This window comes from Rhinolophus sinicus, linkage group LG05 (genome assembly GCF_036562045.2).
Source record: "Rhinolophus sinicus isolate RSC01 linkage group LG05, ASM3656204v1, whole genome shotgun sequence".
In the NCBI taxonomy this organism is placed as follows: domain Eukaryota; kingdom Metazoa; phylum Chordata; class Mammalia; order Chiroptera; family Rhinolophidae; genus Rhinolophus; species Rhinolophus sinicus.
Genome location: NC_133755.1, coordinates 55,251,917 through 55,266,071, shown reverse-complemented (window position 1 = coordinate 55,266,071; position 14,155 = coordinate 55,251,917). Strand labels below are relative to the sequence as shown.

The following is a 14,155-nucleotide window of genomic DNA, read 5'->3' as shown; positions in this document are numbered from 1 at the left end:
GAAAACCAAAGAATGATTGCTTTAAGCTAATTTAGAACAATACTAGTCTCTTACGCCCTTACGCTTATGATGTTGCCATGGGGATGATTTATCTTGAGACCAGAGTAAGGCTGTAAGGATCCTTATGTTATTGGCTTCCCAAAACCATCCAGGTTACTAAACACTGAAATAATTAGAGGTAACTTCTGATCCCCCAATTCCAACCTGGGATTAGGGACTTTTCCCCACACCAACAAGCAATGTTCCCACATCAGCTGGGTGGCCTACAATTCAACTCAATTCTGAAAGTTTCTACGTGGAGATACTGGCAGATTCCACAGAATAAAAAGTCAGTGCTTTCTCACTCTAAAAGCTGATTTATAACAATATACCCCTGAGCCTCATTCCATGTTTTGGTTTCAGTGTTCCTGGTTTGCAAACCATTTGTTTGTTTGTTTGTTTGTTTCCAGTTCAAGGCCCATGTGCCCTGTGCTTTGAAAGGCCCAAACTCAAATGTCAGGGTTTGTAATAAGGAAAAGATTTACTGGTCAGGAAGGCACCAACTGAGAAGATGGATGACCTAATTGTTCTTCAAATCCTTCTTAAGAGAGTCCAGAATTCAGGCTTCTTTTATGTCAAGAAACGGGAGAATGGGCAGGAGGTGGGATCCAAGGAAGAGTGAGAAAATCTTCAAATCTCTTTCTTCCCAGTTGATTCTTGATGTTCTTGACCCCAGCTAATTTGAATCCAGTCCTGAGACTCCTGTATCTCTTTGATAAGCAATCATTGTTGAGCATATCTTTTCCCATCTGTTCAGGAGGCTCTTTTGTAGAATTCCTCTAGTCAGTTAGTATATCTACAATAGAAACTACTTACCTGAAGGCCCTGGGAGAAATTCAGGCTAGAATTTATAGTAAGAGTCAGATGGGAGAAAAGCAAAAGCATTCCACCCTGTTATATCTTTGGTGTACGCATAATAAACTTTCACTAATTATTATTTCAGTGACTTCTATTACTGTTGAACTTTGACAACCTTTAGGGCTCTGAAGCAATTTCAGGAACTGAGGACAAAAGACCAAATATTATGACAAAGGAAGGTCCCATTGCTCTTATTGATCAGGAAAGTCCAAGGGTTTCGGGAGCTGTGAGCCGGGAACTGTGGTCTTCTGAATGATCAAATATGTATTTCTTATAAATCACAATATTGTGCTTAAGTCATTTATCTGATGTCTTCTTCCTATTGTTAACTTTCCCACATATGAAGGGAAGTTCAGATGTTTGTGGTCTTCCAAAAACCACTTTTACTGGTCATGGTCTATAAGTACAGTCACCTCAGACCTCTCTGAAATTACTCATTGGGCATTTATCAAACACTGCTGTGTAACACTGTGTGTAGTGTTTCTTCCATTCTTATTTAGTGAATTTTTATAGAAATCATCTTTCCAAAGGGATCTATATATTTAATATAATTTAATATATGTATCTTCTATACAAATAGAGTATAAGCTAACAAATGAAATATTTTGATATTCCCCAAAATCCTAGCTCATAGTTAGACAATCTTTGAGTAGTTTGAGCCACCGAACATGGAGAAAGTATACACATCCCAAATGACATTATCTAAAAGGCATGATATATATGATTATGATGTCATAATATATTTATATTGCTCAAAAAAAAAAAAAAAGCGGAAATGGAAATGGTACTGTCAATGTAAGAAACATCTAAACCTGTAGGGAACTTGGGGTTTATTTGAGCTGATGACAATTGCCAGGAAGCAGTCTCAATGGGTTAAGAAATTGCTCCAGTGAGAGGTAGTTTTGAAGCTTAGTTTATACAGTAGAATCAAAGGAGGAGAAGTAAGGAGGGTTACATGAAATCCATTGGTGGTAGATTAAGGGGGTGGGAGAAAGTAAAGTGGGGAAATCTCTGGGATTGGATAAAACTAAAACAGAGAGACACATACTTCTTTTACCTTGGTGGGTACAGGATAGTTAATAAATAGCATTTACAGCACATAGAGATGGTGTTCGGAGAACAAAATAACAATGAGGGGTTCTGTGGTCTGTGCTCTGGTGTGGTAGTCTGTGCTCTGAGGGGTCTGGAAAAGGGATTACTCTGACATTCCAAGGGTATGTTATCTTAGATGCAGAAAGACAACAGATAGGCTCACTTAAGGTGAAGATTGACCTTTGTCAAGGAAGCTAAAGGCTGAGGATGTGACTACTCATGATGATCTGCTTTTAGTTAGGAATTTTTATGGTCAGGCCATCCTAGTATGTAGTTAATCTCAGTCTCTGAGTTTGTAGGGCCTGCCATGTAGGCTCCCCTGAGCTTGTCAGGTTTAGTATGTGGCCCCTTTTTTGTCCACAGTATGAAGATGATCTTAATTGTATTCTGATTTTAAATCTATTTTTTACAGATATTAAAGAAGTCTGTTCTTTGAGGCAATGAGAAAAAAAAAAAGCAAAACAAAACACATGACTTGTAACAATTTTAAATTTTATAAACATTTCTAGAACCTGGAATTACCTTACACTGATTGTAACAATGTGGACTAATAGCCTTACATATACCTGCAAGCCTTGATTTACTATTCTAATTCTAGAAACATATGCAAAGAGAAAAGTAACTGAATTTTATGCACAAAGTTTCTCATTGATTAATTATTTATAGTAACAGGTATTTGGAAATTACATCTAAGTCCAAAAATAAGAGCTTGTTCAACTAAATCGTGGTTATCTATTCAATGGAGAAATACACATTCTTTAAAAATTATTTATATGAGGAATATCTAATGGCATCAGGGAAAAGAGAAAAAAGATAGAGAAATGCAAAACTTATTTTTGTTATTTATAATTAAATAGAACAGTATATATTCAAGGCACACCCATATCAAAATATTGTTTTTCTATTTTCTCTAAGTAGAACATATTTTAAATTTTTATAATCGAAAATTGTATCTCTGTTCAAAATGTTTCATGGTTAGTTCCAGGGCCAGGGGATTAGTTCTCCTACCCCTTTAGTTCTTCTGGCTGGTCAAATAATTCAAACAAGATACAACAGATTAACAGAAGAAAATCAAAGTTTTAAAACATGCATGTGGGGAATTCACAGAAGCATGAAAATTGCGAAGACAGTGAGGCAATGTTAGGTATATAAGACATTTTTGGACAAAGGAGAAGGAAGGCAGGAAAGGGGTACTAGATTTCAGAAGTGAGAATGGGCGATTTACAGGTACTTAGAAAGAGCAGAACATAAATGGCAGGAAATGTTTTGCCAGGCAACTCAGAAACAGTGGGACACAGAGGGTATCTAGCTAACAGGTGCCTGTCTAATGTCCTCTTACTTATCACACTTAATTCAAATTAGACTAAGGCAGTGTTCTGAGATTTCCTTCCTGATTCTGTCTGAATCTATTGGGCAGTAAAGGGGGATTGGGAGGGGCCTTAAAGGTTCTCTTCGAGTCTTATTTCTTAATAAACAGCTTAAAATCAATATCCCAAAAGGCTGCTTCAGGGTGGCAAAATTGTGGTTCCCTGAATTAGCAAGTTAAACATTTCATAATCACAAGATTTTCTTTAGGAAATCATTATGATAAAGTTAAGTAACTTTAAAGACTAACACAATTAAAACTTTATTATGTATTTATAGTAGCATATTTTATAGTGATATGTGTCTTATACTAATTAGTAATATATTTACAAATATGAATTTTTAAGTGAGTATTTCAATACTACATAGTTAGTTAACTGAGAAAAAATCAACCACCAGCTTTCTTCTACTAGGTTTTATAATGATTAGACTATCGTATATTTGAAAGGTTCATTATATATGAGGACAGCTGAGGTATTTTAAAGTTTTTTTTTTCTTTTTTTTTTAATTTACTTTCTCCAGTGCTGAGATAAAATATGTTTGGTATAGATAAATTTATGAATCCAACTGCTCTGTTAGAACATCCATACAAAGTTGGAGAACAAATGGCATATTTACAATCAGTTTGCTGCTCAGATGTGGATGGGTAAGTCACAGAGGATTCTTCTAAAGGAAAATAGGAGCTTTAAAATAAAACTCCTTACCCTTTATGATCACTCCCTTGCAGAGCTCATTTACTTTTATGGTTTCAACCATTATTTCTATGTCAAACAACTCCCAAATCTGTATTTCCAACCATGATCACTCACCCCAGTTCCAAATTCATATTTCATGCACAGTTCCACTTAGATATCTAACAGTCACTGCACACTCTAAATAACCCACAATAACTCTCCCCACCCAATGAACATGTTCCATTTTCTACTTTCCAATTTTGTTAATAACATCAAAATGTGTCTAGTGCATCATTCCCTTCCCATTCTCTCAGCGTTAACAACTTGCTAGTGTCTGAATTCCTTTGGGTTCTTCAGCTCTTGGGTTAGATCAATCAGCATGTCCTATTGACTCTTTTCCTAACCCTGCATAGTTTTTACCACAACCACTTGCCCTCTAATCTAGCCTTTATCACATCATATCCAGAGACTGGTAGTTGTCTTTGTCTTGGACATATGTAAGTACAGTAGAGATGTTATAGATGGATTTTAAATAATCTCACTGCCTCAACCAGGAGCTATAGTTACCTTAAATAGCAGACTTGGGAATTAGATTGTTGTTATTTAAATTCAGGCTGTATATATTGAAATGAACTCATGCTAACACATCTTCATCATAATAAACTGGATGTACAGTGAGAAAATTAAAACCTCAGGAAATTCAAAGGTAAAAGTATTCATTCACCCGTCAACCAGTTTTTACCCAGGACTTAAGAGATTCTTAGTCTCCTCTACACTATTAAGAAGTGTAGAGAAGAGAATCACTTTAAGTGTGCACTGAAAGAATGTATTGGGAAATAGACTACAGGAAATCATGAGATATGCCGTCCAGGTGGTGGTCAGGGAAAGTGTGTGTGTGTGTGTGTGTAAAGCTTTAATCAACCTGAATACATGTAAAGTACTTGCTTCAGATTCAGCATATTCTAGGCTCACTAAGGATGCAAAGAAGCCAAAGACAAACTTCCAAATAGTTTACAGTCAAATTGGTGATAGGAAACTCAGGCAAGCTAAACAAACGCAAATAAGATAAAACAGACATCTCTAAGTATCAAAACCTAATATGTATCTGCTGATGTGTTGTAAAACGAATTTTCAGAAAGTTGGAGCCTATGTTACATTATTTTAAGAGGGAAAATTGTATCAAAACCCCCAATCGTCTTCCTAGAAATGGCCAAAATATTTTTAACCATCAGTATAACAATGCACTGAGGATTTCTGCAAAATAGAATGTTTTAAAGATATCAATTATCAAATTACTTAACTTTAATGAGCCCCCAAAATATGTTTATCAATAGAATGCAAAGATAATACACTATGCCTGATATAGATTACATTTCCTTTTGCATTGAAAAAAGAGAAACATGAGCAACATATAAATTCTAAAAATAATAATAATAATAAAAATTGGGGAAAATAATAAAGATGCTAAAGATGATATCTGAATTGCACCCATGTTGATGGTGCCTGTGCTTGGTAGATGCAACACTGTGGTCAACAAGGGGCTACATTCTCAGTAAAGATGGGGAAGTGGTTACTGACAACAATGGGATCTCATAAGAGGGGTTGAACTGAGACGTAAGCATTCTCATACTCTTTCTCTCAGAGGCAACATTTTCACTGATGTATGAACATATTCATTAAAGAAGTGTTGCAATTTAGATCATGGATTTGGAGTAAACCATTTTGTAAGTCATTATAGCAAAGGTTGAGATGTTGAATGATCAGCTATCAAGGGATACACCTTTTTATTAGCTACCGAATTGTGTGTTTGGGATTATATACTCTTAAACTATAGAAGGAATTAAATAGGGGAGGTCAACAGCAAAGCTATTGTAAACAGGAAGCACATTAGGGAGAGTCTTTGAAGTTGGTGCCAAAGAATGGTTAAAATATTCCTAGGTGTTTGTAGAACAGAGAGGCAGAGATGCAGAGACAATGGAGAGAGGTTATTTTTAAAGGATATACTCTCTCTCTCTCTCTCTCTCTCTCTCTCTCTCTCACACACACACACACACACACAATAATGAAAGTACATAAGCGGAAATACCAAATTTGCAAATAGTATTCAGTAGTTGCAAACCACTGAAAATTCGTAATATATATTCATTATATATGTGTGTGTATGTGTTTTCATTATATGTATATTCATGATTATATATATATATATATAGACAGGCACAACTTATCATATTGGAAACTATGATTAGTGTTTTGTAATTACAAAATAAAATCTCCACCGGTAGCATCACCTTTAATCGACATGAGAGGTGCAATATTTCTAACTTTATAAGAATAAATGAAATTCTTAAAAGTAAGTAATTGGCTAGTAATTCAAATTGAATTGTACTAAACTGTAACCACGTTAATTTTTACTTTTAAAGACAACCATAATTAAAACTATATATATATATATATATATATATATATATATATATATATATATTATTTACTGGATCAGAGTTAAATAACAGCTATATTTGTGATCTAAAAATCAAACAAACTACAATTAACATTGGATGCATGTTCTCAAATGTGTCCCACTTGCTTTATCTTAAATATAAATTGTTTAATATAAATTGTTTACCTTTTTAAAATAAGCACATCTCTATTATTTTTGAAATGTTGGTTCATAACAACATAGTTTTTAAGACTAGGATAATGTAAAGATTAATTTGAATTTTTTTAAAAGATTTTATTGGGGAAGGGGAATAGGACTTTTATTGGGGAACAGTGTGTACTTCCAAGCCTTTTTTTTTCCAAGTCAAGTTGTTGTCCTTTCAATCTTAGTTGTGGAGGGCGCAGCTCAGCTCCAGGTCCAGTTGCTGTTACTAGTTGCAGGGGGCATTGCCCACCATCCCTTACGGGAGTCGAACTGGCAACCTGTTACATTCTCTGGAGTACTTGTTCTCTCTCTCTCTCTCTCTCTCTCTCTCTCTCTCTCTCTCTCTCTCAAAAGTCCACACAGCCACATGCAGACAACTTTCCTTAAAACATAGACAACAAAAAGAAAAGCAGGGCTAAAATCTTTTTCCTTACTTATTCCTTTTTCATTACCTTGCAATAATAAAATCCAAGAAGGTGGAAATTAAAGGTTAAAAAATATTCTGTTGATGCTAATAACTGATAGGAAAAGGTGCAGATTAAAAAAAAAAAGATATACAGCTCTTAGGCATAAAAGTAGAATAAACAAAGCTGGTTTAACTATAAGATACCATAATTTTATACAAATGTGAACACTTTGATTATGATAAGGACAATGTGCCGTCTTGTAGAGTAGGTATGGAAGAATTTCACGTCTTTAAGATTCCTCCATGAAAGAATAATAACCCTAGTAATTCAATTACTGTCAATTCTGTCATGTAAAATGATGAGGTTTGTTTCTATTGTGGGAGGTTTTAATTTTACATTGGTCAGGTTAAAACTGCTCAAAACCCTGCAATACATATTCTTAGTAGTCTCGGGTTAATTGGATGGACAATTAGTCTTTGGTCAGTTGTCAAGGATGTTGTGGATTCCAGCCAAAAGAGGTGGATTAAAACTAAATGGTCATTTCCATTTTTTTCACCGTAAATTTATTTTTCTAAAAATAAATTTGGTCAAAATGTATAAATGAAAGTCATGCAGTCTGCAACCTTGATGAAATAAAAGGTAAGGCAGAGATCCAATACTCTAGGGAATTCAAGATCAAGTAGCTGCTAAAACACTAGAATATATTGTTTTTACTTTTTGAGGATACATTAAGAAAACCAACACCCCAAAAATAAATAGGGGACAAAACCAGATTAATTGAAATATAAGCCTGTTCTTCACACATACTTGTATAACAAAAATGAACTAATTGACTTATGCATAACAATATGCTAGGGAGTAAAAAGGAAAAATCCAGTTACATGTTACTACAAGAGTGAGGGGAGTCCCTACCTGATCAGAAAGCAATTACGTGATAATCTGTGGTCAGGGACCAGACTGTGATGCAGACTCTATAAGCTCCGGCATCTTAGGTGAGTAGCTTCTCTATGAAATGAAATGATCAATAAATGTAGGCAACACTAGGGTTAAACAATCCTTTAGGTAGGAAAGCACAAATGGACATACCTAGCTTGCACCCTGCTCATCTTCTGATCCTGCCTCTAGGCCTTTCTTCACTCAAGAAGCCTCCTACACATGGGCACAGACACTGTAACCTCAGATAGAAGCTCTGCCCAGGATGATTTCAGTACCTATCCAACAGGCGCTCCTTGGCTGTACTTTAGGTCTTTGTGCCCAATCACCAGGGAAAGTGAGCTTTGCAGTTATTTGAGCAGGGGATTAAAGATCTGGGTTCTAAGACTCTGGACTTAAAGGACAGCACTTGAATGCTCTGAATGGACTAGTTTCCTTGGCGCCATACTCCCCAGTCACCTGCCAGTCACAGCTGGAATAAAGAGAGATAGGCTCTTCAAAGCAGAAGGTCTTGGGCAAAATATGATCAATATACAGAGGGTGCCAAAAAAAATGTATATGCATTTTACGAAAGGAAAACTGTATTAAAATTGTACCAATAACAAAATATATACCAATAAGAAAAGCTGAATATAAGTCATGTTTGACTTCTGCAATTACAAGAAGCACTCAAAATGGTTACCCTCAGCGTAACTTTAACACAGTTTTTTCCTTTCTTAAAATGTGTATACATCTTTTTGGCACCCTCTATATACTGGGGGTGCCAAAAATTGTTTACAAGTGGACACTTTGGTCAACGTTGCTCAAGCAGAGTAGCTCGCCATAATCAGAAGTGTTTGGACGCTGATGGTAACCACATTGAGCACCTCTTGTCATTGCAGAATTCAAATGTGACTTGTTCATCTTTTGTTATCGGCGTATATTGAGTATTACAATTTTAATATAGTTTTCCTTTCTTAAAATGTGCATACATTTTTTTTGGCACCCTCTATTTTCTGGCAAGAAATTACAGAAAAATCTCAAGGCTTCGTGAGTGCTTAGATATTAGACACCAGAGGTTAAAGAGCAATTTACAGCAAATTTGAGGTTATAAAGCTAGAGGTAGGGTTGAAGATGGGAATAAATAAGGAAGACTGCAAAGGTGGATTGGCATAATTTAGAGCTAGGTATGTTAAATTTGTTCCATTATTTTATATCTACAAAATGAAGAGAAGATGGAAGCTGAAAGATGAATTTGCTTCTAGTTACCATAAGGAGGCCATAGGCACTGTGTTCATATGAGCTTAAATTAGTTAAAGTGTGTTTTTCAAATAAAGAAGTAAAAGTCTGTTTTTGAAAGTGCAAAGGCAAACCCAGGCCTACCTAGCATTCATGTCACCCACAACTTAATAGCTCTAGGAAGAAATTGTTAGCTCCCTAATGGATCTGTAGACCCTTCTTCTCTCTCAAAGGGCAGCATTACAGTTACACTTGAGAAGGAATTTTTCTGATTCTTCATAAGTGTCATCATTTCATTCTCTGAACACTTCAAAGCATACGATGTCAAGAGAAGTAGCACTAAGTCTCTTTGAAATGTGCATTTCAATGATATCGCTTCCACTTCATATTACTGCTCCATTTTTAGACACTAGACATATAGCATTTCGGTCCAAATAAGAGGCAATTATAGAAGAGTTGAAATGGAGATGGCCTTTGCCTCTTGAAGTTTTGAGAGCTTTCCTACTTGCTTCCTATTTGGGAGGCAGCAGCAACTCTTCAGAGAACTCAGTCGTGTCCTAAGTAACATACTTAGGCAATCAGGCAATCACTTACCATCAGATCATTCGATGTTAAAGAGAAACTCACAGGAGATAATCCTATTCCAAAAATTGGTATTAATAAAGACATGATGAAAGAAATGATGGTTCATTTCATTAAATCGAAAGTCAGTAGGTAAACACTTATGCCTAAGCAAGACTTTTCTAACAGGGCAACAAATCTTTTATTCTCTTAGTATTTCCCAAGAGTAAAAGCAAATGACATTTTCCTGTGTAGTCTGAAAATAACATTTTATTTGTTCTAGTGTGTTCCCAAACTAGATTGTTATATTTAGAATCAATAACTGTAGGAAATGGAAATTCTGATTCCTGAGAAAAACCAACAATAACATTAATATTATTATAACTACCCAGTTCCCATAAAGAAATAGCTTTAAAGTCAGACATGAGAGGAAAGAAAAAAACAACCATAAAAACTTGTATCTCAAAAGATATTGGTATCACCTCCAGCTAAAGCAATATATTTGCAATCTTATCAGTACTCAATACATTGATCTAAAATACAGTCTAAGAAATAAGTTGGCTGATTTCATTATCCTCATATACACAGCTCTTTGTAAATAAATCTGAAATGTGTTCATTTTAAATAACACATTTTCTGAATCAAATGAGAAAATTCTCAATGCTGTGAAATGGGTGTCAATCCATCGACATAAAGTCATCACAGTGTGTAATTTCTGGTATAACCATGATGTTAGTTAAATCTGAGCAACATTCAGAGTGCAGCATTATATGTTTTTGTTTTAGTGGCGACTCACTATCAGTAACCATTAGGAGAGGTGACTCATCACATCAGACCCCTGGAATTTGATGCTTCTCTCTGAAGACCCCAAAACTTTCTCTTCAAGTACTTGGGAATGATTGGGTCCTGAGAGACTAACTCTTGCTATTTAAAATGCCTACAGAGTTGAAATATACACCAACGTTTGGTTTACTATTTTGCAATAGAAAATAATGTCACAGGGCCTGGAAGTACTTATGTCAGTGTGATCAGCACATTTTCTCCTCTGCAATCCAACACTGTGGGAAGCCGAATCAAAATCAGAAATCACTTCACTGATTTACCACAAGAACTAATGGTCTTAGGAGAGAGGAACACTCCAAAGTCCATCACATCAGCACATTGTCTTCATAAGATGGATGTGTGTGAGAGTCTGCCCATGGCTTGGTGAGCATGGAAACAAAACAAGGCAACTGGGTGAATCAGAGTTTAATGTACCTGAGAAAGCTAAAAGCCACTCTCATGACTGTGATGAGTTTCCCTTCACAAATAGAATACACATCCCCTTGGCTATAGAACTTTATCGTTATTTCTACCCTGAAGATGGACTTTCCATAGAAGACAGAGATGTTTCAGACGGTGCTTAATGCACATTGGCTGCTGCATAGTACTCGAATCAGCATGATGAACATCTTCGCTGGTGACTTTCTTTTTATCTCTGCTTTTATGGCTGGCCAAATCTTTCTTCTGACTGACATAAGATTTTTTAAGCAGCTTAATGCAGTTCATTTAAAGTACTGCTAAATCCTCTGGCTTTGTAGCTATTCTATCTCCTACAGGTGAATTTAAAAATCCATTAGATCACAATCCATTATTTATATAATATATTAATTACATATATAAATAAACTTCTTTCTTTCTATACAGCAGTTTATGTTTTAAAAGACAATCCCTTTTCCTATTTACCCAAATTCTTAGGGAGTACACCAGTGCAGTTCTAAACATTGTCAACTGTATTATTTTTCATGATTAGATTATGTTAAAAGGGTTTACTTACTTATTTAACATTTCACATGTGGTGAAGTGATAATTAGATTCAAAACCAGCTGCTCTCACTCCCAATCCAAACTCTTTGCCACTATATTTAACTTGGTGATTTTCCTGTAATCTTTCTCTGTTATTCTTCCTAAATTATTTGTGTTGTTAACAGTTGTATTTGATAATGACCTACCATCTTCAATATTAAGAAAAAAATGTTTCAGTACATATACCATGCCATTTCTTTGGCATTTTCCATAGCAAAATTTAGAGATAACACTTGCTCATAAGCAACCACCTTTTCCTATTTCTCATTGTCACCTCAACTGTCTAGGTGAACTTCCATCTATTCAACTCCAATGAAACTTACTTTTATCAAGGTCATCAATTACTCTGTGTTAGCACAGTCAGTGTTCACTTCTGTGATTTGTTTTAATACATTCAGAAAAAGTAAATACTGTGTCATAAAATAATTTCTGCTCTTGGAGACTGCAACTCCATAATTTATTGGTTTCCCTCCTATGTTACCACCTGTACTTTGTCATTCTTCTTTTCTGAAATTTTCTCTTTGACTTATCCTCTTAATGTTTTAATGCTCCAGGCTCCATTCCAGACCATCTTCATATCAACCTCTACATTCTTTCCCTAGGTAACCTCATTCAGTCTCATGAAATTATACACCATTTATATGCACAAATTTGTATTTCTAGCTCTGACTTCTCCACAGAACACCAGACGGTATATTCAATAGCTGGATGTATATCCATCATCTTATACGTAATACCGGGGATGCCAAAAAAATTATACACATAACTTGTATTCATCTGTTATCGGTATATATTATTGCAATTTTAATACAGTTTTTTTTCCTTTCTTAAAATGTGTGTACATTTTGTCGGCACCCTCTGTATATATAAAATGGACTTTTTAACTTGTTTTCACAGTCATCCTCAGAACCCTCATTCCTCAGAACCCTCATTCACTAAACGGCATCACCATTCATAGAACTGCTCAGTCGAATAACTAGAAGTCATCAATAATACCTTGTTCTCTCCATTATAGCCAACCATCAGTATATCGATTCACTATATATTCAGACTATATCTGGAATCAGACCATTTTCCTGTGTTTCCATTGCTACCCATTCGTTTTTCTACATTCCTACTACTGTCAGAATGCTTCCACCAGCCATTATCTCTAGCTTAGGCTGTTACAATATCCTCTTAACTATTCTGTGCTTCAGCTCTTAGACCCTTCAATCCAATTCTCCACCCAGCATTTAGAATGACTTTTTAAAATGCGAAGCAGATCATGTTATTTTTCGTCCTTGTCTAAAAGATTCTAAATGACCTAATCCTGTCTGACCTCCTGCTCTTCTAACACTTGTGATTACATTGAGGCCACCCACATAATCCAGGATAATTTCCACATCCCACATCTCCCTTTAACCACATCTGCAAAATCCCTTTTGCCACTTAAGGTAACATAATCAGAGGTTCCAAGGATTAGGACATGGGCCTCTTTGGGGGGTCATTCAGCCTACCAAAAATCACTACTTTCATCTCTGAAACAGGGATCCCCCCACTCAGTATTGCACCCCTTCATGTTGCTCTATATCTACTCACCACACACCTTTGTTTATGTTCTGGTCTTGCCCATTCCCCATTGTGTGTTGGACTTTTCAGTTTCCAATCCATGGGTCACTTCTCAACATTGAGGTCTCAGGTAAAATGCTCCATGTGTAGGGAAACTTCTTTGATTGTCTAAAACTTCCTGGACATATAATATTATCCCTGCCTCTAGTCACTCTCTACTCTACTTCTCCAGTTTCTTTACTATATAGCACATCCTATTCTAAAAGTATCTGATGCATTTATTTTTAAAGTTTACTTTATCTGTCTTACTAGAATGTGAACTATGAGTGCTGGAACCTGACTGCCTAGTTCATATTACTATAGCCTCAATTCCTGGAAAAGTTGCCTAGAATATTGCAAATGCTTAGCAAATATGTCTAAATAAACAAATAAATAAATGAACAAACTATACCCCCAAATGGAGGAATTGGGTGTGTTTAAAGTGTCATTTAATGTTCACTAGATATATTCTGTGAAATATGTCCCAATTTCTTTGTTCACATTGTTTTCCTATTTAGAAAGCTTGCCATCATCCTCTCTATCCATTCAAACCCTATTCATTCTTAATCCAACAAATTGAGTCCCAAACACCTACACTGCCATTAGAAACTTCCTGTGACCAGTCACCTTTATCTGCTCCTGAAATGCCAGAAAACAATGCTAGCACTCCTTTGGTACTTTTTGAATCATTGTTAATTGGTCATTCATTCAGCAGATATTGACAAAAGTCTCTACTGTGTACAGAATAATTAATAGCTAGATCCCCCATTATATTCTAACTTCCCTAAGGGCAAGAACTATGTCTCATTCTTCTCTGTCTACTTTTGTGTTAGTGTCACAAACATAAGCAATACTCAGGATAATATAGCCTGATGCTTAATTCAGCGAAGTGAATTCAGAATAAGAATTTATCAAATGGCTTATAATTTATTGATT

At 35.5% G+C, this 14,155-nt stretch overlaps 1 protein-coding gene across 3 annotated transcripts in view; it reads left to right on the top strand.

Moving 5' to 3' along the window:
* LRRTM4 (leucine rich repeat transmembrane neuronal 4) overlaps positions 1–14,155 on the top strand; it is a 715,608-nt gene that overhangs the window by 637,498 nt on the left and 63,955 nt on the right. The gene's annotated exons all lie outside the window — the stretch shown is intronic.